Source organism: Amblyomma mixtum, chromosome 6 (genome assembly GCF_055824585.1).
Source record: "Amblyomma mixtum isolate Tamu chromosome 6, ASM5582458v1, whole genome shotgun sequence".
Classification (NCBI taxonomy): Eukaryota; Metazoa; Arthropoda; class Arachnida; order Ixodida; family Ixodidae; genus Amblyomma; species Amblyomma mixtum.
The window spans coordinates 29,616,034-29,633,218 of record NC_143017.1 but is presented as its reverse complement, the minus strand read 5'-3'; the positions used below and the strand labels follow the sequence as shown (position 1 = coordinate 29,633,218).

The following is a 17,185-nucleotide window of genomic DNA, read 5'->3' as shown; positions in this document are numbered from 1 at the left end:
TTATCTGCGTCGCTGGCAAACCTGTTTCCGCGGCCGGCAACGGCCGCTATCGCCGCTCCGTGGGAGCCCATGATTCTGCGACCGTCCGCTATCGCGTCTGGAAGTAGAATGGCGCCCACATTGTGTGACATACCAGCCGTTATTCTGAAGCATACTCGCAGTGCGCTGCCTACAGCACGATGGCCAAAAGTATATTCCTAGACGGTGAAAAAAAAAATGAAATACGCCTCTTTCATATGCGCCGCCCGAGAATCGAACCCGGGTCGCAAGAATGGGAATCTTGCATGATACCACTACACCAGCGGCGCCCACGTTGTGTGACATGCCAGCCGTTGTTCTTAAGCATACTCGCAGTGCGCTGCCTGCAGCACGATGGCCAAAAGTATATTCCTAGACGGTGCAAGAAAAATGAAATACGCCTCTTTTATATGCGCCGCCCGAGAATCGAACCCGGGTCGCAAGAATGGGAATCTTGCATGATACCACTACACCAGCGGCGCCCACGTTGTGTGACATACCAGCCGTTGTTCTTAAGCATACTCGCAGTGCGCTGACTGCAGCACGATGGCCAAAAGTATATTCCTAGACGGTGAAAAAAAAATGAAATACGCCTCTTTCATATGCGCCGCCCGAGAATCGAACCCGGGTCGCAAGAATGGGAATCTTGCATGATACCACTACACCAGCGGCGCCCACGTTGTGTGACATACCAGCCGTTGTTCTGAAGCATACTTGCAGTGCGCTGCCTGCAGCACGATGGCCAAAAGTATATTCCTAGACGGTGAAAAAAAAATGAAATACGCCTCTTTTATATGCGCCGCCCGAGAATCGAACCCGGGTCGCAAGAATGGGAATCTTGCATGATACCACTACCCCAGCGGCGCCCACGTTGTGTGACATGCCAGCCGTTGTTCTTAAGCATACTCGCAGTGCGCTGCCTGCAGCACTATGGCCAAAAGTATATTCCTAGACGGTGCAAAAAAATGAAATACGCCTCTTTTATATGCGCCGCCCGAGAATCGAACCCGGGTCGCAAGAATGGGAATCTTGCATGATACCACAACACCAGCGGCGCCCACGTTGTGTGACATACCAGCCGTTGTTCTTAAGCATACTCGGAGTGCGCTGCCTGTAGCACGATGGCCAAAAGTATATTCCTAGACGGTGACAAAAAAATGAAATACGCCTCTTTAATATGCGCCGCCCGAGAATCGAACCCGGGTCGCAAGAATGGGAATCTTGCATGATACCACTACACCAGCGGCGCCCATGTTTTTTTTTTTTTGTTTATTGCTGAACTTCGACAGAGGTCACACAAAGCACATTCACCAAATACAATCACAAAAACTAGCACAATAGTAGCCTAAAACCAACTTTGGTTAGGCGTTGTCAGATTAAAATTTTCTGAGATGCGTCAAAGGTTCTAACTTTGACAACCACTCAGGAACTTGTGGATATTTTCCCTGAAATACATTCGAGCCGGCCTCGCGTCCGGGTCACAGTGGTACCCCGCCGTTCGAGAGCGCCATATACTGTGAAGGCCCACGAGCATAATAAGATCATCTGGTACGCCACCTTCGTTCTCTTTAGGCAGAAACCTGATTCCTTGAGGGTGCATCGGTAATTCTTTCTTTAAGGTCCTTTGCAGGACGTCCCAGAAATAAACTCCCTCCCAACAATGAAGAAAAACGTGATCTACAGTTTCTGGTTGCTTGCATATTAGACAAAGTGATCCCCATGGAAGCAAGAGCCCCTAGCCTGTTGAAATTATTTCACACTCAAAGTGCCTGTGTGCAACTTGAAAAAAAAAACGTTTTTATCCCAGACGGCACATGCATATTTTTAACTCGTTTAAGGACATCGCTTCCTGGGCCTCTAGAGTATAAGGCTCTCTACATAGGTTCCGTGAAAACAGTTTCATATAGGCCGCCGCGGTGGCTCAGTGGCTATGGTACTCGGCTGCTGACCCAAAAGACGCGGGTTCGATCCCGGCCGCGGCGGCTAGAATTTCTTTGGAGGAGAAATTCTAGAGACCCGTGTACTCTGCGATGTCAGTGCACGTTAAAGAACCCCAGGTGGTCGAAATTTCCGGAGCCCTTCACTACGGCGTCTCTCATAGCCTTAGTCGCTTTGGGACGTTAAACCCCACAAAAACCAAAAAAAACCAAAGTTTCATATAGTCTCTTATACAACGTTTTCCTCTTAACATTTCTTAAAAATTCCATTGAAAAACGGGCGGTGAGAAAACGAACACTGAGGACAATCTCTCTAAAAACCGTGCAGTTCGTCCAGTCATTTGTTGTGTTGAGACAACAAACTCCGGTAAAGCGCGCCCGAGCCTTACTTGGCACATGGTACGAAGAAAGGGATTCTTAATATCCCGTAAAAAAAAGAACCTATTTACAACTTGGCGCAAAAACAAATGCCCGAGTCCAAGTCCGCCTACTTTGACGCTCCGGAAGAGATTCGACCGACTACACCTCTCCCAACTTGAGGCCCAAATAAAAACTGCGAACACACGATGAAGCTTTTGTACATTCAACAGAGAACAGTGCAACACTTGCATGACATACCAAAGCTTACTTATGAGAAAAAGATTGCAAACTAAGGCTCTCGAAAAAATAGACAAATGGGCGCTTTTCCATGTTGCTGCCTTCTCACGCGTTTTTTTCACTTGCCCTCGCCAATAAGGCTCAGAATCTTGATAAAGTTCCAACAGAACGCCCAGGTGCTTAACGGGTGCTGTCACCCATGAGACATTGGCGAAAGTTTCTGGGGTTGATGGCCAATCACCGTGCCAGAATCCAAGACACTTCCGCCAGTTCACCAAGCGTCCGGTAACTGCACTAAAGCGCCTTGAAATGTCGACCGTATTGGTTATACTGCTCTGATCGGTACAAAACACAGCGACGTCGTCTGCGTATGCAAGCAACTTCACTTCCGCTGCCTGCACTCGAAAACCATGAATTGAATCGTTTTCAATAATTCTTAGACACAAAGCTTCAATATATATACAAAACAACAGAGGGCTGAGGGGGCAGCCCTGGCGCACCAAACGTTGTACGCTTATGCGGGCCCCCAATTAATCTTGTACTGCAGTTACGGTACGCCATGGCAACTCCCTCACTAATTACAGACCCGACATTAATATGGTCTAGAACACAAAACAAAAGTTCATGAGACACACAATCAAAAGCTTTCTCGAGGTCGAGCTGGAGGACTGCCACACGGTCTTGCGTGGTATCACAGCACTCGAGCACGCACTTTGCTTTGTGGATGTTATTTACAATATGGAACGCCCTTTTATCCCGCATTTTTGGTGTGAGCCAACTAATACCCGTATTACGGTTTGTAACCTGCCCGCTAGAACCTTCATGTATATCTTATAATCCACATTTGTCAATGCAATCGGCCTGTAAGAGGACACCTGTCTGAATTTTTCTATCTAATCGGTTTTCGGAATAAGTACGGTGTGAGATGACGCGTACGATGCGGGAAGTGAATGTAATTTATAAGCTTCGTTGAACACAGCGGTTAGTATTGGTGCTAAATCGTTCTTAAATGTTTTGTAAAACGCCCCGCTCAGCCCGTCAGGTCCAGGCGACTTTCCCACGTTCAATTTACCTATGGCCAGTTCTACTTCGGCTTCACTAATCGCCCGCTCCAATCTTTGTTTGTCTTCATCGTCTACACGAGGCATAGCCTCCAAAAAATCTTCTTTGAACCGTGCCACATCTACTCGATGCTGGGCAAAAAGCATTTGATAATGATCAAAAAAGGCTCGCGCGAGACTGTCGTTGTCCTACACCGTTTGGCCTCCCCTCTCAACTTCTGCTACGTAATTTCGCCGTGCGCGCGCTCTTTCTATTACCAGTGCTCGCTTTGTGGGCGTCTCACAAGTAGCAAATTCTTCGGCTCTCGCGCGCACAAGCGCCCCTCGATATCGGTCTTCTTCAATCACTTCTATCTTTTGCTTGATTTTTTTTACATCGTCTAAGAAGAGACCCGGTGATTTGCACTCCTCAGCAAATAATTTGTCAAGCAGGGACCTTAATTGTGCTTCGTTTATCTTTTCTTGGTATTTTATACAGCTAGCTCTGTCGATAGCTTTTATTTTAATTTGTTGTTTACAAATTTCCCATCGCATCCCCCATACGTGTATGCCCTCGCTCGTTACTTTATTTACTTCTACTTTTACCATCTCAGTGAATGTTTCGTCCCGTAAAAGCTGGTTATTTGATTTCCATAAGTCCCACTAAAATACACTAGATCGTCTTTTAACTCCTATATTGCATTGCACCATGCAGTGATCTGAGAAAATCACGGGCACGACATCATAACTATTGCATTTTGGCACCAGATCTAAAGATACATACACTCTATCGAGACGAGCATGACTACTGCGTTGAAAATGCGTGAACCATACATTACGCGTGCTTTCCACACATGCACCAACGTCCTCCAAGGCAAAAAGATGTTAATTGGCTGAAAGCATCGGTACTTCCATCCCGGTGGGAACGTGTGCTGGTTTTATCAGCAGCATTCAAAACACAGTTAAAATCACCCAGAAGAACCACCTGTTTTTCAGTGCTTAGATATTGCTGGATACTTTCAAAAAACACAACTCGCTCCTCCAGCACATTGGGCGCATTAATGCAAATGAATAACCATTCAACCCTCGCAAAACAAAGATCAACCACTACACATCGCCCCGATGGACATGAAAAATGCTTCTGCACCTCAAGACTCGGCAGTTTTTTAACAAAAATAATACATCCGGCCGATGTGCCATTTGCATGGCTAACGACTGCGTGATATCTGGCCGTGAAACGCTGCATCAAAATCCCGGTCTCTTCGTCCCCTTCCGCTTGTTTGTTGGATAGCAAGAACATCAATCGCACGATCTGTTAGGAGGCGGTAAACTTGGCTCTGCTTCTTTTTACCGGCTAGATCCCTCACATTAAGCGTACCCACCGTGAGCTTAAGCGCAGTAGCCATTTTTATAGAGAGTGAAGAGACCGAGAGATCGGTGCTTACCGCTCAGGTCTAGCACGCAGCTAGACGCCGTCGCCGCCACCAGAACCATCCTGTGCAAGAGCCTGGCTCTGCTGCACAGGCCCCTTGTCGTCGACCCGCTTTTCCGCCGAGACATTAGGCCGCGGCTTGAAACTGGGCCGTCGCCCTTGGGCCGTTTTGGCTGGCGGCTCCTCGACGTTGGTTACTGTCACTTTGTCTCCATCGCCGCCGGTCTGGTCGTGGGGTCGTTAGCTGCTGCGGTGACGCTAGCAGTGTGCGCGCCGCCCTTGTCTGGGTTATCCGCGCTCCTTGAAGATTCAGCGCCCTCCGTCTCTCTGGTTGCGTCGTTGCCCTTGGCGTCACCGCTGCCCGGTTTCGAAGAGGCCGTCACTGTCTGGCCCTTTACGGCTGAGTCAGTGCCTTTCGCCGCATCCTCTGCCTCAACCACGTCCATGGTCGAATCAGCCGCCTCGTCCGTGAATACAGGCCCTGTAGCTGTCGCGTACGTGCGAACGCACTCGACGTCAGTGTGGCCGAACCGCCGGCATTTTGAGCACCGGGGCACCTTGCACTCGCGGCGAACGTGTCCTGTGCCGCGACAACGTAGGCATTGCATTGGGCGTCCAGGCACCACAACGAGGGACAATTCGCCGCCGACTCGTACCTGATGAGGCAGGTCGTCCACCTTCATGCCAGGTTTCATTTTCAGAAGAATGGTCCTCGTTGTCGAACCCTTCTACTTGACGCCTTCGACGCGCCAACGCTCCCGCGTCACCTCCGTCACCTTTCTGTACGCCGCGAAAGCCGTTCGGACATCTTCATCGGGTACGCCGTGCAGCAACCAGTGGAGCCGCAACTTGAGCTGCTGGTCCTCGGGGTCGATGATCAGGCAGCGGCGTTCTTTCAACTTCAGCTCCTTCAGCGCAGCCAATTTGTTAGCACCATCCGCAGAGTCGAACGTCACCGCTCGGACGTGGTTGATATGGAACACCCCCAACGCTACCACGTCGGGGAGCACGCCAACGCTGGCGAGAGCATCCCTGAAATCTTCGACCTTGTACGGCCGCATTAGCACGTCAGCGTGCAAAAAAAAAAAACGGTGTAGAGAACAACTCGTCCTGTAGGCAAAGTCGGCAGAATAATTTGATAATCATCTTCAGCGTGTTCCATCCTGTTACTGCGGCCGGCAAGGGCTGCTGTCGCTGCTCCGTTGGAGCCCATGATTCTGCGTCCGCACCGAACGGTAGCCGGAAGTAGAATGACTACACCAGCGGCGCCGACGTTGTGTGACATACCAGCCGTTATTCTCAAGCATACTCGCAGTGCGCTGCCTGCAGTACGATGGCCAAAAGTACATTCCTAGACGGTGAAAAAAATAAAATACGCCTCTTTTATATGCGCCGCCCGGGAATCGAACCCGGGTCGCAAGAATGGGAATCTTGCATGATACCACTACACCAGCGGCGCCCACGTTGTGTAACATACTATTTTTTTCTTTATTGCCGTCTGTGACGTCAAAACAAAAAGGTACAAATAATGAAAACGTCAGCCTAATTCGACTGACGTATCAGTGCTTAAAATCTTCTCAATGCGACCAGTTCATCAAATACAGTAATACATTCAGGTGGGTCAACTTGCGCTCGGTACATTTCTCTCAAGCTCGCAGCACTTTCAATACAGTTTTCGCGCACCGAGCGAACGTTAACACCCGCGTGTCGCACTTGCATCCGTGTCCTCCAGATGCTGTGGAGGCCCAGAAGCATGATTAAATCATATGGTACTCCTGCTTCATTCTGAATTGGCAAGAATCTGATGCCGTAGGGGTCCAGGGGAAAACCTTTTTTGACTGGTCGTTGGAGCACATCCCAATGGAAAATGGGGTCGCAACAGTCCAGAAATACATGTTCTACTGTCTCAGGTTTTTTGCATAAGAGACAGTTTGTGGTCCATGGGACAAAAATCCCCTTTTCGTGCAGCCACGTTTTAACAGGAAGTGTATTGGAGTGCAATTTAAAGAAAAAAGATTTCGTAGATGGATTCACAGGCATATTTTTAACTCTCTTTAATACATCGTGCCCTGGGCCTCCACGATAAGGTAACCGGTAGATTGGGGTCGGTAACATGGTGTCCACCAGGTCCTTATACAGCTTTTGCTTTGACACTTTAGATAAGTACTCAAGTGAAAATCGCACATGGAGCAGCCTAAAAGAGAGTACAACCTCTCGCATGTAACCATTGACAGTGCCACACATATTTGCACAAGATGAGACGACAAATTCAGAAAGAAGTCTCTGCAACCGCACTTGGATAACAGTCATAAGAAAATTATCCCTTTGATTTCGAAGAAAAAAAAACGCGAAACAACTTGACGCAGAAATAAATGCACAAGGCCGAGGCCTCCTTTTTTCACTGAAAGAAACAAATTGGTACGGCTGGTTCTCTCCCAGTTTGACGACCAAATGAAAACAGCAAACACTCGATGCATTTCTTGAATACTGGCCCGAGATGCGCACAGCACATTCATCAAATACCATATTTTGGATAGAAGGAAAAGATTGCAGACGGAGGCTCGCGCAAACATTGATAACTGCCTCCCTTTCCAGGCATCTGCTTTCTCCGTCGCCCTTGACATATCCTCATTCCAGTGTTCACTTGCATCGGGATAATGCACTAGGGGGACGCCGAGATATTGCGTCAGCAAAGACGACCATCGCATCCTGGAAAAGTGTTCAGGCATCGCTTCCCAGTCGCCATGCCAAAAGCCAGAGCTTTTGTCCCAGTTTATGAGACACCCCGTTTGTTTGCAAAATTTATCCACCATGCTGATCACCTCGGTAATGCTGCCTCTGTCTGAACACAATACCGCAATATCGTCCGCATAAGCAAGGATTTTGACGTGAGTCAACCGCAATCGAAAGCCCGTGATGCTCTCACTTTTGATGATAGCTAAGCACAGTGGCTCCAAGTAGGCCGCAAACAGCAGAGGCGGTAGCGGGCATCCCTGCCTTACCGACGAATGAACTGCTATCCTGTCTGTGAGGTCACCATTAACAATAATGCGCGTGGTGCAGTTTGCATATGCCATCTTGACACCTTCTGCAATAATACGGCCTACATTAGCGTGCTCCAAAATGCTGAAAATTACATCATGGGAAACGCGATCGAAGGCTTTTGCCAGATCTAGTTGTATCATAGCGATGCGGTCCCGAGCACATCGCAACATTCCAGCACGGTCCGTGCGACGTGCACATTTGTAGCGATACTCCTACCTTTGATTCCGCAAGTCTGGTGCGGCCCAACCAATTTCGTAATTATGCTCTGCAATCTGTTTGCTAAAACCTTCATGTACAATTTTATAGTCCACGTTGGTGAGGCTTATCGGGCGATAATTCCCCGCCAACAACCTCTTTTCTGGGTCATCTGATTTCGGAATCAACACTATGTACGACGTGGTGAATGAGAGTGGCACTTGTTTTCTTTCGTAAGCTTCATCTAGAACTCTTAGCAGTAACTGAGCGACTGTTGGCTTAAATGCTTTGTAAAATTCGGCCCGTATTCCATCATGTTCTATTCCTTCCTCAAAACTAACTTATTCAACATTTCCGGATTTCAGTAGAGCAGACGACGTGGCTATCCTGGATTTATTAAGTGACGCATTTGAACAGTTTCAGCACCTTAGCATATCAGGTGACGTGAATTCTTTAGTAACATTTTTCGAAAACATTGTGAAGGTCTGTATTCAGCGTTTTGTTCCATTAAAAACTAAAAAGCAAAACCACAGTATGCCCTGGATAACAAGGGACTTACTGCATCTTTCTCGCCGTGTTGCCAGACTACGCGTTTCCAAGCGCAATGGTAACCCTGAACTCTTGCAACAGTTCAGCGACGCTAAAGAAGAACTCCGTGCCAAAGTTCACTCGGGAAAAGATTTTTACTACAGAAATTCCTTGCCGCAATTAATGAAACACAATCCCCGCAAATTTTGGGCATCCATATTGCCACAGAGCACTAGTCCCAATACCTTCATTATTGATGATAAGCCGGTCTGTGACTCATTAGCTATAGCTACTAATTTAAACACATATTTTCAGTCGGTATTTACAAGAGATAACCTTGAAATGATTACTTTTCCTAGCAACTCTCAATGTTCTGTCGAAGATATTTCAATAAGCGTCGAAGGTGTTCTGAACCTCATTCTGAACATAAATGTGAAAAAAAGCAGTGGTCCTGATGATATCCCTAATGTATTTCTGCATCGTTACTCTCTTTGGACCAGCCGCTATTTGACTACCATCTTCTAGAAATCGCTATCATCCGCAACCGTCCCCGTAGCCTGGAAGCTTGCAAAAGTTATTCCGCTGTTTAAAGCTGGCAGCACCCAAATCTTGTCCAACTATCGCCCCATTTCGTTAACTTCACACTCATGCTAATTACTAGAACATATCATTCATAAGCACATTACAGAATTTCTTGAAGCTAACAATATCTTGTGCAAATTTCAGCATGGGTTTCGGCGCGGGCTCAGTACCATTTCACAACTTGTAGAATTCACGCACGACATTGCTAGTTCCCTCGACACCGGCTCACAAATCGACGCTTTATTTATCGACCTTTCTAAAGCTTTCGACACCGTTCTCCACAGCAAACTTCTTTGTAAACTTAATGCAATACTCAAAAACCCGTTACTGGTAGACTGGTAGCTTTCTTTCTAATCGTACACAGTATGTTTCTTTCAACTCCTGTTCATCTGAAACTGTTAATGTATCATCCGGTGTACCGCAAGGATCCGTGCTCGGGCCACTGTTGTTCTTATTATACATTAATGATTTGCCAGAAAATATTATTTCTAAAATTCGGTTGTATGCAGACGATTGTGTCATATACAGTTCAATTAACACCCCTGAGGATCACGCGCAACTAAATCAGTCATTCGTGTCATTCTGCTCATGGTGTGAAACATGGCAAATGCAAATAAACTTTCGTAAATCTGTATACATGTCATTCTGTAATCGCACAATACCATCTTCTTAAACCTACTCATTCAAAGATAACTCTCTGAATCAAGTGTCCGAGTACAAATATTTAGGTCTTCTTTTTTCTTCTAACTTGTCCTGGTCAAAGCATATTAACACAATATCCAATAATGCAATGCGGAGGCTCGGTTATCTAAAACGTACACTAAGTGTTGCCCCACAAGAAACTAAACTGGTAACATACAAAGCTTTAATTCGTCCACTTTTGGAGTATGGGTCAATAATCTGGAATCCTCATAAACAGTCCGATATCAGTAAGCTGGAATCCGTCCAAAGGAAAGCAGTACGGTTTATTTGCCGACGGTATGACAGACATTTTTCACCGTCATCCACTCTTCCTGCCATAGGCCTTTCCCTCCTTTGTACCCGCCGCGACAATGAGTGTTTAAAATATTTTCATGGTATTGTTAATTCATCCCGCTTTGCTTCACTGTCTGAGCATTTGCATTTTTCAGCATCTTCATCTACAAGGAGCTACCACCCTTTGAATGTAACACCCATTCACGCGCGCACTGCTATGTACAAATTTAGTTTTTTTTCCTCGCGTTATTGAACGATGCAATTCTTTACCCGGTGATATACGCTCCCTGGAACCAAACCTATTTTTCAATGTTGTTGCAAATCTGTGATTAGTCTGTTCCATTTCTGTTCTGTATTTTAATGGTGTTCACTTCTGAATATGTTGTCCCTCTCTGCCTTTTTTTTCTTCCCCCCACTCCTGCAATAGCCCCATCGGGGCTGCAGTATATGTAAATAAATAAATAAATAAATGTCCTGGAGCTTTTCCCGCTTGCAGGTCTTCGATTGCAGTCTCTATTTCTTTTGCAGTTATGGGCTGCTCAAGACGCTCCTTTACTTCGTCCTGAAGTCTCTGCAGGAGAGGCAAAAAGTCAACCACGGAGGCCTCATTCATGTCACGCGTATGTCCATGAAGCTCAATGTACTGCTCTTCAAATAGCTGCTTGATTGTATAAGCGTCACTCGTGACTTCATCTCCGTTACGTATCTGCCTGATTTCGTTTTGTCAAGCATAACGCTTTTCGTCACACAAAGCTCGCTTCGCCGGCGTTTCACCAGCCCACAGTTTCTGTGTCCTTGCGCGTATAACGGCAGCTTTATACCTCTCAGTGTCTAAGCGTTCGAGCAGGCTTTTCACCTCCCTTAGATCCTTGGAATACTTCCCAGGCTCGGAGCTTTCCATGCCTATTAAAAATTGCAGTTGTTCGCGAGCTGGTTTTTCTTCCTGTTTTTCTTCGTATCGCTTCAAGCAACTTTTTTCAATGGCCCTTCTTTTTAACCACTCCTTGAAATCTTCCCACTGAACCGCAACAACGCTGGGTCGCCCCTCAAGCAGCTTCTGCATTCCATCCGCAATATCAGTTACGAATTCCTCGTCCTCTAAAAGCTTTACATTAAATTTCCAGAGATTCCAGTTAAATTTTGTCTTTGCTTTATGCCGAAACTTGCGATCACTAGGCAATGATCACTAAAAGCTACAGGTATAACTTTGCAACTCGTGCAAAGAGACACGAGATCTATGGATGCATAAATTCTGTCCAACCTGGCATGGCTATTACGTTGAAAATGAGTGAACTGAGGTCGATTCCCTTCGGTAAATATACTGCCAATATCCTCTAAACTATTATCATAAGCCAGAGTTTGAAGCAATTGAGCACTCTTATCATGCACAGGCGTACCTTTCACTCGATTATTAGCGGCAAACACACAAAATCTCCCAACAGCAACAACACTCGGTCGCAAACAAGGTAGGGATCCAAACGGGTAAAGAGATCAAAACGCTCAGATTCAACATTTGAAGCATACACACATATAATGCGCCAACATGAATTGGAAAAAGAAAAATCTACAACAGTAAGCCGTCCACTAGGGCAAGAAAAAACCGACTCGACAGTGATGCCTAAATTATTTCGGACAAATAATACGCACCCACCCGAGGTGCCAACGGAATGGCAAACGCAAACGTTAAAGGCTGCACGAAAGGTGGACACCATGCGATCAGTGGATTCCTCACTTTCGATCTTAGTCTCTTGGACTGCAACTATGTCAAGCGCGTTTTCAGCAAGCAGGCGGTTAAGCTGGCACTGACGCCGTCGTGCACCAAGGCCTCTCACATTCAAAGTTGCTACATGTAAAGCTGTGTCTAGTTTCATCGCCATGCCCTACGAAAAGGAGACTTGAGTTCCACAGTACCCCTCATAGTCAGCCGAGCAGTATTCTTAAACTCACTGTGCATGTACGGTGTCGCCTTTCCAGATATTCGCGTGCAGGCGTCGGGAACCCATTTGTAATTCCTTCGATAGCAGTTCCAGATCCGCGCACACAGTCTGATGGGTACCACTCCCCACCAAAAAAAAAAAATCTCTGCCTCTCCCGTAAACGAGAGTAGAGTAAGCATGAAATGTTTACGGGCCTAATGTCATCTCGGTGGACACCCGAACCGCACCGTACAGGAAGGGAGGAACGCCACCACCCGTTCAGCGCGATGCCTTGCCATTTGAACGCAAGGTTTTTTGAGGAAAGGAAATGGCGCAGTAATTTTCTGCCATCTCGGTGGACACCCGAACCGCACCGTAAAGGAAGGGAGGAACGCCACCACCCGTTCGGCGCGATGCCTTGCCCTTTGAACGCAGCGCTTCTCCCTCGGATCACGTATGACAACGAAGTGTAACGTGGCATTTATGTGCTTTTTGCACGCGTTATTAGAAATCGGAAATTATAATTCCGTGCATTATCAAACCCACAGCTCCACTGATATCTTCATAAACATTGAGAAGGCACTGGCAGCAGTTATTTTTGTCTCGTTTGGAGACCGACCGGCGCTTGCATGCCGGTCGCGTAGGAGGGCTTAGAGAGTCTCGTTAAATCTCGTTAAGTCTCGTACGGTGCCCGGATGTTCTCGTTTCAGAGCCCGGATGACTGGAATTCAGTGCCCGGATGAGTGGATTTCAGTGCCCGGATGACTGGATTTCAGTGCCCGGATGAGTGGATTTCAGTGCCCGGATGATGGCTCTCGGTCTCGGCGTGACGTCACCACACTGCCGACAACGGGAGCTAAAAGCATTTCATGCTTAAAAAAGAAAACAAGGAAAAAAAATAAAAGCAAGAAAAAAAATCTCTGCCTCTCCCGTAAACGAGAGTAGAGTAAGCATGAAATGTTTACGGGCCTAATGTCATCTCGGTGGACACCCGAACCGCACCGTAAAGGAAGGGAGGAACGCCACCACCCGTTCGGCGCGATGCCTTGCCCTTTGAACGCAGCGCTTCTCCACCGGATCACGTATGACAACGAAGTGTAACGTGGCATTTATGTGCTTTTTGCACGCGTTATTAGAAATCGGCAATTATAATTCCGTGCATTATCAAACGCACAGCGACTGATATCTTGATAAACATTGAGAAGGCACTGGCAGCAGTTATTTTTTGTGACTCCTTTCGAGACCAACCGGCGCTTGCATGCCGGTCGCGTAGGAGGGCTTACAGAGTCTCGTGAAATCTCGTCAAGTCTCGTACGGTGCCCGGATGTTCTCGTTTCAGAGCCCGGATGACTGGAATTCAGTGCCCGGATGAGTGGATTTCAGTGCCCGGATGAGTGGATTTCAGTGCCCGGATGACTGGAATTCAGTGCCCGGATGACTGGAATTCAGTGCCCGGATGAGTGGATTTCAATGCCCGAATGAGTGGATTTCAATGCCCGGATGAGTGGATCTCGGTCTCGGCGTGACGTCACCACACTGCCGACAACGGGGGCTAAAAGCATTTCATGCTTAAAACAGCACAAATGTACATTGCAGAACTACGGACGCGGTTTCCCCGCCTGCCTTGTCTCGGCCATGACGTTCGGCCGCGGCTTCAACATCGGACGCCGGATTCCCGGGGCCTTCGACGGCGGTTCGTCGCTGCCACCATCAAGATGCGTCTTTTCGCCGGCGCTTTCCTCGCGCGAGCGTTTTCCAGCCGTTAGGGTGCCAGCCTCCACAGTGAAGTCCATGCCTTCGGTGTTGGCAGGTTCAGCGCTGTCCAGGGCTTCGGCCGCGGCTTTTGTCGCGCCCTTCGGCGCGCCATCGCCATCCTGTTGAAAGGCACTCTGAACTTGTACTACACTCGCCGGTACCTCACTTGACGTCGCCTTCTGCTTCGTCAAAACCGTAAGCGACGGCCCTTGCCTCGCTGCTGGTTGCCCGTCTGCACGGGCTGCATCTTCCGCATCAGCCTCGTCCATCAGCAACTTAGACGAGTCTGCTCCTGTACCGGGGTCGGTAATGCTCGCGTAAGTGCGGGCACACTTTCCGTCTTCATGGCCGAACCCTCGACAGGCTCCGCAACGCGGGACTCGGCATTCTTTACGGATATGCCCCGTACTCCGACAGCGTAGGCACAACGGTGGTCTGCCCGGCACAACAACGAGCGCCAACTCACCGCTAACGTTCAGCTGGTGCGGCAGGTCGTCCAGCTTCACGCCAGCTCTCAACTTCAACGTGACGAGTCTAGTAGTCGAGCCTTTTTCTGACATACCACTCACGCGCCAGCGCTCGCGGGCAACTTCCGTCACTTTTCCGTACGGCGCAAAGGCAGCCCGAACATCCTCGTCTGGCACGTTGTGTAGCAGCCAGTGAAATTTCAGTCGCACGTCTTGGTTGGCCGGGTCAATCACCAAGCAGCGGCATTTTTTCACTACCAGCTCACCGACACTAATAATCTTGGTCACCGCTTCAGCATCCTTGAAAGTGACGGCCCAGACGTGGCTCATCCGATACGCCCCCATTGCGATAACTTCAGGGAGCAGCGACTGCTCTCCTAAAGCACCGCGGAAATCTTCCAACCGGTACGGGCGGGCCCTGATATCGGCGTGCAAAAAAAACGTATTCAAAACGAACCGACGTGTAGGCAGTGCTGGCAAAACAACCTGGTAAGTATTTTCCTGTTGACTAGCCCTGTCACCGCGGCCTGACATGGCCGCTGAAGCCGCTCCATCGGAGCCCTGCATCCTGCGTCCGTTCACTGGCGTCGCCGGAAGCAGAATCCACGTTGTGTGACATAACAGCCGTTATTCTCAAGCATACTGGCAGTGCGCTTCCTGCAGTACGATGGCCAAAAGTATATTCCTAGACGGTGAAAAAAAAATGAAATACGCCTCTTTTATATGCGCCGCCCGGGAATCGAACCTGGGTCGCAAGAATGGGAATCTTGCATGATACCACTACACCAGCGGCGCCCACGTTGTGTGACATACCAGCCGTTGTTCTTAAGCTTACTCGCAGTGCGCTGCCTGCAGCACGACGGCCAAAAGTATATTCCTAGACGGTGAAAAAAAAATGAAATATGCCTCTTTTATATGCGCCGCCCGGGAATCGAACCCGGGTCGCAAGAATGGGAATCTTGCATGACACCACTACAATAGGGGCGCTTTTTTTTTTCTTTATTGCCTGACTTCGGCAAGATCCACAGTACACAAATACACTTACAGAGCAAAATGGGCAATAATTAACAACACTATCCGCCTGGTGGGGCGTGGCTTCGTCAGGTTAAAACTCTTTAAGCGTCACCAAAGGCTCGACTCTTTTGAGCCACTCGGGAGCTTGAGGAGCAAGTTTTTGACCTTCAATATACTTATGCATGCACTCCCGAAAATAGATCCGTGCTGGCCGTGCATCAGGATCGCGATGATATCCTGCCCTTCTGGAGCGCCAAATACAATGGAGGCCCATTAGCATAATAAGGTCGAATGGTACCCCATCCTCACTCTCTACAGGCAAGTACCGAATACCATGAGAGCCCAGCGGAAATTTCTTTTTTAAAGACCTTTGTAAAATGTCGCAAAGTATACCCCCTCCCAACATTGCAAAAAAACGTGGTCTATAGTTTCTGGTTGTTTACAAATTAAACAGTGTATTCCCCAAGGTAGAAATAAATGCTTCCCCTCCAAAAATTTCTTTACTGGTAGTGTTCCGCTATGTAATTTAAAGAAAAATATTTTTGCACTTGGTCGCACCTGCATCGCCTTCACACGCTGAAGTACGTCGCGTCCCAGTCCTCCATTGTATAAGGCCCTGTACATAGGTTGTGGAAGAACTACATCGCACAAATCCTTATACAACTTCTTCCTGCGAACAGAAGATAACTATTCATACGAAAATCGAACAGACAGGAATCGAACACTCGCGACAACCTCTCTAAAGTAACCAAAAATACGTCCCGAGAAACTTTCGGTTGAGACAACAAAGTCCGGCAGTGCATTTCCGAGCCTTAATTGACACAGAGTGCGCAAAAACGGATGACTTACATCGTGCACAAAACTAAATCTGCTTACAGTCTGCCGCAGAAATAAGTGTCCCAGACTCAGGCCACCGTCCTTCACCCGCCTAAACAAATTGGTCCGGCTGCAGCGTTCCCAGTCCGCAGCCCACACAAAAACGGCAAAGATCCGGTGCAGTCTCTCTACGTTCATCCTTGCACAATGCAACACTTCCATCACGTACCACAGCCTAGACATAAAAAACAGATTGCACACTGTGGCCCTTGCGAAAATTGAAAGAGGTCGCCCTTTCCACCTCTCCACCTTTTCACGCGTGGCTTGCGTCTGTGCTTTCCAGTACGAATCGCTATCGCGATAACCGTCCAGTGGGACGCCTAAGTACTTTACTGGGGTCGTCACCCAGGACATGTTTCCAAAATTGCCGGGCTTCGTTGGCCATTCTCCGTGCCAAAGCCCCAGGGACTTTGACCAATTCACTTTACTACCGGTGACCTTGGCGAATTCTTTTACGCATGCCACGGCCTCGGTTACACCTTCCCGGTTAACTGTGAACACCGCGACATCATCCGCATAAGCCAGCAACTTAACTTCTGCCGCCTGTAGCTGGAAGCCACGAATTTTTTCACTTTCCATAATATTCAAACACAACGCTTCAATGTAAATGCAGAATAGAAGAGTGCTGAGGGGACAACCCTGGCGCACCGAACGCTGCAGGCCTATGGGGGCCCCCAAACTCTTACTTACAATTAATCTTGTCGTGCAGCACCGGTACGCCAAGGCCACACCCTCGTCAATAATGGACCCTACATTTACATGGTCAAGTATGCAGAACAGGATATCGTGTGAAACACTATCGAATGCC

The 17,185-nt window shown here is 48.0% G+C and overlaps 8 non-coding genes across 8 annotated transcripts; all 8 read right to left on the bottom strand.

Moving 5' to 3' along the window:
• Positions 1–237: 237 nt before the first annotated feature.
• Positions 238–308, bottom strand: TRNAG-CCC (transfer RNA glycine (anticodon CCC)). The gene has a single exon. It is a non-coding gene; the product is annotated as a tRNA-Gly (tRNA).
• Positions 309–429: 121 nt separating this feature from the next.
• On the bottom strand, positions 430–500 carry TRNAG-CCC (transfer RNA glycine (anticodon CCC)). The gene has a single exon. It is a non-coding gene; the product is annotated as a tRNA-Gly (tRNA).
• A 121-nt stretch (positions 501–621) lies between these two features.
• On the bottom strand, positions 622–692 carry TRNAG-CCC (transfer RNA glycine (anticodon CCC)). The gene has a single exon. It is a non-coding gene; the product is annotated as a tRNA-Gly (tRNA).
• A 121-nt stretch (positions 693–813) lies between these two features.
• TRNAG-CCC (transfer RNA glycine (anticodon CCC)) lies at positions 814–884 on the bottom strand. Its single transcript has one exon. It is a non-coding gene; the product is annotated as a tRNA-Gly (tRNA).
• A 120-nt stretch (positions 885–1,004) lies between these two features.
• TRNAG-CCC (transfer RNA glycine (anticodon CCC)) lies at positions 1,005–1,075 on the bottom strand. The gene has a single exon. It is a non-coding gene; the product is annotated as a tRNA-Gly (tRNA).
• A 121-nt stretch (positions 1,076–1,196) lies between these two features.
• On the bottom strand, positions 1,197–1,267 carry TRNAG-CCC (transfer RNA glycine (anticodon CCC)). Its single transcript has one exon. It is a non-coding gene; the product is annotated as a tRNA-Gly (tRNA).
• A 5,145-nt stretch (positions 1,268–6,412) lies between these two features.
• Positions 6,413–6,483, bottom strand: TRNAG-CCC (transfer RNA glycine (anticodon CCC)). Its single transcript has one exon. It is a non-coding gene; the product is annotated as a tRNA-Gly (tRNA).
• Positions 6,484–15,211: 8,728 nt separating this feature from the next.
• TRNAG-CCC (transfer RNA glycine (anticodon CCC)) lies at positions 15,212–15,282 on the bottom strand. The gene has a single exon. It is a non-coding gene; the product is annotated as a tRNA-Gly (tRNA).
• Positions 15,283–17,185: the final 1,903 nt, after the last annotated feature.